Raw genomic sequence first — 9,075 nt, 5'->3', positions numbered from 1 at the left:
CCATGGGAGACAGGCATGAATTTACGTATGTATGTATTATTTGCAAGTATATGATTTTTAAGTTTGAATGTAATTAAACTACGATTTGCATTGAATAATATTTGTTCTACCAAATAGCCTTCATTCATTCGTACATTCCACTTTAATTAGACAGAAAAAAATGAAAAAAAAAAACAATTCATCTATTTTTATTAACTAAAATATAATTTTAAATCTCAATAACTCGAAAAAATAATTATAAGAAAGATAAAATTAAACAAAAAGATTTGCCCCGGGTGAGGATCGAACTCACGACCTTAAGATTATGAGACTTACGCGCTGCCTACTGCGCTACCGAGGCGTTGAGAGCGGGGAGCGAAATAATCGACCGTATATCATGACGATGATTAGGCAATCATTTTTTGTTAGTAATGTATTTTTTTGCAAGTGAATAACTTTTGCTTATAATTTAAACGTGGTAATAATGATTTTTCTAGAATATAGAAACATATTTTTGTATTATTTACTTTATATTGGTTCAGATTTTTTTTATTTCATGGGTCGACGTTTGACCGCTATCTCGCCTAGTGGTAAGTGATGATGCGGCCTACGATGGAGCACGTCTGCCCATGAACAACCTTATCACTTTTATTCTATACATACAATAAACTTTAAAGTACTTCTACGAATATTCTAAAACAACATACAAAAGAAGGAAGAATATCCAAACAAAAAATAAACATTAATTCGCCATACATTTGAAACAAAAACGAAAAATGAAACAAAAAAAAGGTACAAATGTCATGTAAAATTTGTACCGCTACCGCATATGCACGGGCCGGCGTCGAACCGCAACTATTGGCGGACGGGTGCAATTGACAGCACACCTCAATTTATGGCCCCACTGTCTACCGGGCTAGGCCACGGAGCTGGCCGATACTGGATGTGGCCTGGCCTTGTTAGTGAAATTTTGTGAAAATAGATTGAATTTTTAATTGAAATAATTTTTATATTGACGTTTTTCGCAAACAATTGAATTTTTTTTTGGACTTTCGTGACATTGTTTTATGGCTACAGTTTGATTATCTGAATTTTACAATTACTTAATCACTTACAAACTTGAAAACTTCAAAAAATTCCATGTTCCGTTTAAAAAGGTCGATGACGGAACTGTGGCTCCTCTTGTGTTACGGGTGTCAATAGGAGGCGCTAAACCCAAACTCTGTCAAATCTCATGCGGACGAAATCGCAGACAACAACCATCTTATTATAAAAACAGAAAAACAATAACTATTTTTTCATACATATATGAAGATTTTTTCCACCAAAAAATCCGTCCCTTCCAGTAACTCTCATACACCAACATCGAGAGGCAGTATTTAATTAATTCTCCCATTGGAATAGTGTGAATTCTGACTGCGACTGAAGTCGACTGTTATTTTGTTTTGTCGTTTTAATTAATGCCTAGTCGTGTATCGGGGTGCTCCTATAAATAGTTTATAGGCTACTAGCGAATAGTGCAATGGAGATGTTGATGTATGTTTTTGACATGTCTCTGTAACTGACACGTAGTTTGGTAGTTGATTTTTAGAAGATAAGTATATTTAGAAAAGTATAGATAAGTAGAGAATTTGCATCAAGCTAATTATTATCACTACTATGATTTGTTTCTGAGTTAATGAGTAACTTTTTTTTTGATCGGGGAAAATCATCCAATGAGTTCTCTCGCCCTGGGCGAGGCGACAGGGAGTGTCAGTCTCTTACTGACTAAAAACCACCCCGTTCCTACTCCTGCTTGTCAAGCTGGAGCCCCGATAAACCCGCTAGGTAATCCGCAGGTCCACGGGTCAATGAATAACTCACTTATGGAAAAACATAAATCACTTATTGTGGTCAATTTTGACGTTATGTGTCATGACGACTTCAATGTAGATATTTTTTAAAAACCTCAGCATTCTTACACCAAGCACTTTAAAATTACATTAGTACATCTGATGTTACAAAGTAACGCCTATTCTAGATTCTATATCGTCTATCGTAATAGATCATCTTCATTAAGTGAAGACATAAACTGGGCGTTAAATTGACGACAAAAAGCATGCATGACATGTTTAGATATAACTACGTAAGTAGGTATAGATAATTCAAAAGAAAATCCATTTGGAAAAACACCAGTCAACATACATCACAGAAGCACTAATAACATCAAACTTTGTAATTCAGAAACTTCACCAATATTTTTCCGTTATCGTTGGAAAATAAATTTATAAGTAATTTAATTAATGGCCACCCCCGGCTATCTATCCTCAAGCTAAATAAAAAAAAGGATCTCAGCAGTAGCCGTGAATGAATAAATCATTTGCTAAGATAACCAACAAAATAATTAGCTATGATGGCGAACGGTGCCTTTTTTCTTAATTAAAAATAAATATCAAATGAAGACGTAATCGGGAGGACGGGACGTTCGATTCGGAGAAAACGGGAGTTTTCGTTGAGTGTAACTTTTTTTTGTGGGTTCTGTTTGTTATTTATTATTTAAATTGTTGATTGCAAATATTGTATGTTACATAGTTAGTCCCAGTATTCTTGTTTTATCACATTACATAACATCAATAGCCTATAAATGGGCTACTACTGACCAAAGACTTCTGCTCCCACGGAGAAGGTTGAGGATATACATATCTTTTGAATTTTTTTAACCAGTTTTTGAGAAAGAAGTGAATTTTCTATTTGACGTAAAAATTGGATGACGCCATAAGTAGCGATTTCCTACAAAATTCATAGAAAATTATCGTTTTTAACATTTCGATAAAGTGCAGAATTTGACTAGTTGGAAACTAATGTATTGACATTGTGCAAATCTCACACTATTACCTAACGAAAATCCAAAAAAGAAAACCTAATATGTATTACTCTACTTAACCTGAGAGTTGTACGCAAAACTTCTTATAGCAACAGAACAGACAAATAAAGACCAAAAAGAATTACAAACGTCCAATCCCCAATTTAAAAATAGGAAGCTAAGATAAGAGGCCCCTATTTTTTCTGATGAACCCTAAATATAAGATCGCACCTAAGGCGGATCGCCATTTTGGCATCGATTTTTCATTAAGACTACTAACGAACTTAGGGTGGATTGAGATGCAGCATTTTTATCTTAATTTTACATCTGTAAACAAATTGCAGAGAGAAGAGAATGGTGTAGAAAATTGTGTATTAAAAATGTCGATCAAAATCATGATGTAATTAGGGGGAATATTTTTATAGTGAGTAGCAGGTGAGGTGACTGTACAGTTGAAGTGGCTGGGCAATTGGTTACCGTGCAACGGGTAACAAGTTTGATTCCCGCACGAAGCAACTCTTTGTGTGATCCACAAATTGTTGCTTCGGGTCTGGGAGTCTTATGCACGTGAAATGTGTTTGTAAATGCACACACGAAACAGGAGTAAATCCTAAAATGGGGCAACGCTTTTCTTTTAAATAAATAAAAAGATACTTTTCTGTAGGTCCGATACTGGCTTTACCTGTAAGAAAAAAGTTATTCAATATCCAGAAACAAAAGATTACACCATAAAATATTATAAATAACTTCTAACTAATGCAAGTTATATAAATAAGTAAGTTTGTAAAATAAATATTATAAAAACAATGAACTCCGATGAAGAATTGGATGAAGTCTAAATATCATGGTAGACAACATCACATGGGATTCATATACAGAATCTCAAGGCATGATTACTAACCTTATTACTAATTGTGTTTAAACTTAAAGAAAATCAGATAATGTATATTATATATTTTCACACACCTATAAAAGAATACATACTTCATTCAACTATCCAGGAACAATAATTTTAACTCACACTTCTATAACACCAAAACTAACACGAATTTGTATACAAAAAGAACGTTTGTTATTTCGAAATTATGTCCCTTAAATTAGAGCCTTACATTTTTACATGTCAGACGGAGTCTGGTCGTTTGCTAGTGAAGTGAATCAGATATGAATCTTTAATTTTCCAAATTTATTAAAACGCTAAGCGAACTCTGCGTTCAAACAGCAATATTTTTAACGACGGAGGTTAGTTCTAGTGATGTGCTGTGGGGTAACAAATAGCGATATCGATAATTGTGTGTTATTAAGAAGGAGTCTTAAAATGTGGTAATAAGATACACTTACAGAGAACACAGTCCTATTTATGGATGTTTTAAAACATAAGAGTAAAAGTTTAATACTATACAAAACAACAACACAATATACTTAAACATTTCACAAAAGTAAAGAGCGTACTCCTTTTCAAAAGGCTAGAAACGGCAACACACCTGTAACTCCTCTGGTGTTGCGGGTATCTATGGGCGGCGCTGACCGCTTACCATCCATTTTCCATAAAAAATACTTCTTACACCGCAAAAAAATACAGAGGAGTGACTAAATTAACTAATAAAAAATCAGTTTCAATACCTAATTAGATCGCGACCCATACCGATATTTCACCCATCAATGCCATTGAAAGCATTATGAATGAAACAATTCGGCGATATATCAAAAAGCTTACTCATCGATAAATACGAAAGTCACGTTCGCGATGACTGCATCAGTCATTCATTCAGGTTCGCCCAATTATTTGTTAACCTGACCGAATGTCAACACAAAAACATGGATGGCGCCACACAATTAAAAAACAATAAATGCCAATAAAACGATGACACTATATGGGTTGGACATGATGTGGTAGTGAAATGGAGTGCTAATGTCCTAAAATTTTGTACTAAAATATTTTTGACAAACATTTTACATGACGTATTTCATTTTATATGGTTACAGAATGTCGTAAAATCTCGATTGGTTGGTGGTATTTTGGGTTTAATTACAGTTACATTTTCTTCATATGTTAGACAATCAATCATACTTGTTACTTAAGCATTTCAGACTGCTTCGTTGGTCGAATTGTCGGACAGGTTAAATTCCCGGCCATTATTTACAAAATCATTATTCGGTTAACGATTATTGAAGAATTTAAGGTAAAAAAATGTGTACAAAGTAGTTGTTTTCGTTAAGAAATTAACTATAACAAAATAAGTTACATTGTAGGTTATTGTAACATATTTCTAATTTTAAAGAGGACAAGTTCTGTCCCTCACTTTAGCTTGTTGTAAGTTGGGACTCCATACTTCGTCAATCCATGTCCTACAACGAATGCATTCAAATTGAAATGTGCACAATACTATCGGATCAATTCACGGTGACATCATCGAAGCAATGCAAACGGTTTATATATGTGTGTGATTCAATTATTCTATATTTATGTCAAATTGATTGCTCACACGGCCGTGTCGTAATAAATTCGGAATTTGTACGCCATTTAATAAATTAAAACTGACTATTTAATGTGACAACGATTTTAGTGAAGTGATTTCTAATTAGAGTTCGTATTGTGATGTGAAAATGAAGCTTAAAATCCTTATTCTGCTACTTGTGTGCTTGGCACAAAGTTTCTCTTTGAGAAGACTCGTGAAATTGGGTGCTGCGAAAAAGATCTCCGAAGCGCCGCCGTATCTTCGGTGCGTTTGCAAGGATGCAGTGCCACGACTAAAACCATTAAATAAAATGAGATTTAACCAAAGTGCAATGAATCTAAAATAAATATAATTTCATCATCTTTGTATCAGCGCTGCAAGATGAGATGTCTGGTACGGAACATAGGCCTACACAATGACTACCAGATCGACTAGTTGAAAATGAGCTGTGTTCGAGTAGAAGTGACATAATTGTTACTTTTTTTTTGTTATACTTAAATTTTTTTTCTTTAGTATAATTATCATCCTAAAATATCATGATATAAATAAAATACCAACATGCAAACAAAACGAGGACTTTGCAAGAATAGTCATGTTTGGCAGGTGACTTAAAAGTCACAGTCCAATTACTAATACAATATAAAATCCTGTCAAGATTCACAAATGTATGAAGTCGATAAAAACATCGATACATTTTTATCGATAAATGCCCCATCCCTGTAGTTGGTACGCGATAGGAAATTAAAATTTTCCTCTTCATTTAAAAAGAAGCAGTGCCTCAGGCTAACTCCTTAATGCGGTTCTACATCTATTTCTGAATATACTTTTAATATCCATCGATGTAGTCTGGTTTATGGTTGGTGCTTTATTTATATGGATGAGAAGGAAGTTTGGTATGTTTTCTGTGGAAATACGGATGATGATGGGAAATGAATATTAAAAATCTATTTAGCCTGTCAGTTGAGAATGAAAAAATATTAGACACGTATTTTTTGTTATTTTGTCATATAAGGGAATGATAAAATATTAGATACGTATTTTTTGTTTTGTCAATAAGACAACAATACTTAGATAAAACGAATCAAACTTTAGAAGTGGGAGTGAATGCGTCATTTCCACGTACCTAGAAGTGACGTCACGCGATATTTTAAATCGATATAAATATCTTCGAAAGTATTTGTTTTCGTATGAAAATAAAAAATACGTGTCTAATATTTTAAATAATTTACACGATGGACATTAAAATAAATTTAATCAATCTCATCAATTTAACAATCATCTACCCAATTATGAGTAAATAATCGTTTTTTGTTTTGTAATTTCATAATTTTTGTTGTAATTTATAAGAGTTTAATTGTGTATAATACCTACTTATTTATAGGTACGATGAATTTTGTTTTGTAGTAGATACATTTGAATTGTAGAAAATATATATTATATGTTATGTAGGTACCCAAGTGTGTTCGATCAATTTTGGTCAAAAGTGAGAATTAATTTCATTTTCACTAAAAATTCAGATGTGTTAGTCACTAAAATGCGACTATTAACATTATTAGTTAAATAAAGTAAGTTTTAATGTACGAGTCGCTCGTAAAACGTCTTTTGTCTAAACCTACTCCATCTCCTCCTAAACATCCAAACCATACAACTCTTTTTTATGGAATAAGCCGGTAAACTATAAATCGGATCACCTGACGGTAAGCAATCGCCGCCGCCCATGGACACCTGAAACACTAGAGGCGTTACAAGTGCGTTGCCGGCCTTTTGGGGATTAGGAATTTAAGGGTTGTTGGGGAATCGGGGATTTTGAAGATTGGGCCTCTGGTAACCTCACTCACACAACGATACAGAATCGTTATTTCACGACGGTTTTCAGTGAGGCCGTGGTATCACTCCGGAAGCATGGTATTGTGGTAGAGCCACAATTAAATACGAATATAGTCTAATTCGTAAGTTTTCACCACATGTTTTATTACGATAACGTAACTGAAACAAAAAGCAATTGCCACAAACAGAAGGTACATACGCAATAACACCAGTACCTTGAGTTTGAAGCAATAGTATTTGTCGATAGTCGCTAGCGACGACATAAATTTTTTGTATGACAAATTTTACAACGCCTCTACCGGTCAACTGTGTAACTAAAATTTGCTATACAAAAAAATGACTTTCGACAAATACTATTGCTTCAAACTCATGGTAGAGGTACAGTACACATAAGTAAGTATATGAAGAAAAAAAAACACAAAGTCTAAGCAAAGCTAAGACCAGACGAAAACTTAAGCATAATTCAAGCATACGATTTTAGCCGAAAAAAAAACGAAAATCCAAACAACTTGCCTGTACGAGTACTAAACTCTTAAACTATCGCGACATAGAATTTTGAACCTTGCCCTGAAAATTTTAGAGTTTGAAATGCAATGCCGAATATGTTTTCTTTGAATCGCATTCCGGCTTCAATTAATTTCTTGCGAGGTCGTATTGAATACAGCTGCATACGAGTTTATAAGTTTTTGGAAATATTAAGGCGGTGCCATATTTGTTGTGGTTTGAACTTTTGAAGATTTTATACAAGTATTAGAATAAATGCTAAGTATATTGGTGGTTTATTATATTTATGGCTTAGTTATATTCATCGTCATACCGACTGATAGTTGTCTACTTCTGAACAAAAGATTTAAGGGCTATATTTCAATGCAAAACTATGGACAACGTCACGTCTTTTACCCCCGAAGGGGCAGGCAAAGGTACATATTACAGCATGTAATGCCGCTATACAATGTATACCAACTTTTCACCATTTTGTTATAAGTCCCAGTAGTAGTGAGTCAATTGACATATATTGTGCACAATTTCAGGCTCCATGCTACTACTGAGAAATTTTCGCAAAACCAAAAAACTTTAGCAATACTTTGCACGACACGGGAATCGAACCCGAGACCTCGCACTTGCGACCATTGGACTCTCAAAACTATAAGAAGATTTTATATACAATACGTGTGACGTTGTATCTAAACTGTTTAAAAGAATTCCACCAGATTTTCCACCAAAAATGAACACTGAACACTTTTAATCACCTAAATGAAGGGTTCCTTCACCATTTCCATATATTACAGCATTGATTATTGTAATTTACGGTTGCGCAGTATAAATCGAACAGCCTGGTTCGGTAGGTGTCAGAGCAGCGCGCTTGATTGAAGCTCGCTCACTCCATCGCTTCGTAAGTAAAGAAAGGTGAAGAAAATTAAATAGAGTGGATAATACCCTCTTTATAAATGGTCAGGTCTAAAAAATGTTGCTCCGATGGTGGAGTGGTTGCAAATGCGATTACCGGGCAAGGGGTCTTGTGTATGATGTTTTGGAGGTCTAAAGATTTATGATTTTCTTTGAAATATCTCTAGTAGATTACTCATAAGATATAAATATCTCATCATTATCAAGTGGTTTAAACTAGTGTATCTTGTACAACATTGAAAATTACGTACAGTTTTAATACTTCTTACTAGTTTTCATATGAGTCCCATGTAATAGTGGGTGAGCCTATTACTCTTCAATATTTCACCATTTTCATTACTTTCTAGTGGGTTATAAGTCTCATATAATTAACCCCACCTTGCGTAAGGACATTTTTATTCACAAAACAAAAGGTTTAACCCCTCTATAAACTTCCACTACCCGAAGACAACCATCTTGGCAGATAATTTGATTTGTATTTAATTAAACACTGACATCGATTCGAAGCCGTCACTTCGAACTCTGCCTACCCTCTATCGGAATTCTCGTTAAGATGGGAGTCCG

General features: G+C 34.2%; 1 non-coding gene across 1 annotated transcript; it reads right to left on the bottom strand.

The window, feature by feature from the left end:
* Positions 1 to 267: 267 nt before the first annotated feature.
* Positions 268 to 340, bottom strand: Trnam-cau (transfer RNA methionine (anticodon CAU)). Its single transcript has one exon. It is a non-coding gene; the product is annotated as a tRNA-Met (tRNA).
* Between the last annotated feature and the right edge of the window lie 8,735 nt (positions 341 to 9,075).

Source organism: Spodoptera frugiperda, chromosome 11 (assembly GCF_023101765.2).
Source record: "Spodoptera frugiperda isolate SF20-4 chromosome 11, AGI-APGP_CSIRO_Sfru_2.0, whole genome shotgun sequence".
Taxonomy (NCBI): Eukaryota; Metazoa; Arthropoda; class Insecta; order Lepidoptera; family Noctuidae; genus Spodoptera; species Spodoptera frugiperda.
Note: the sequence above shows the minus strand (reverse complement) of the source record. Positions and strands in the feature narration are given on the sequence as shown.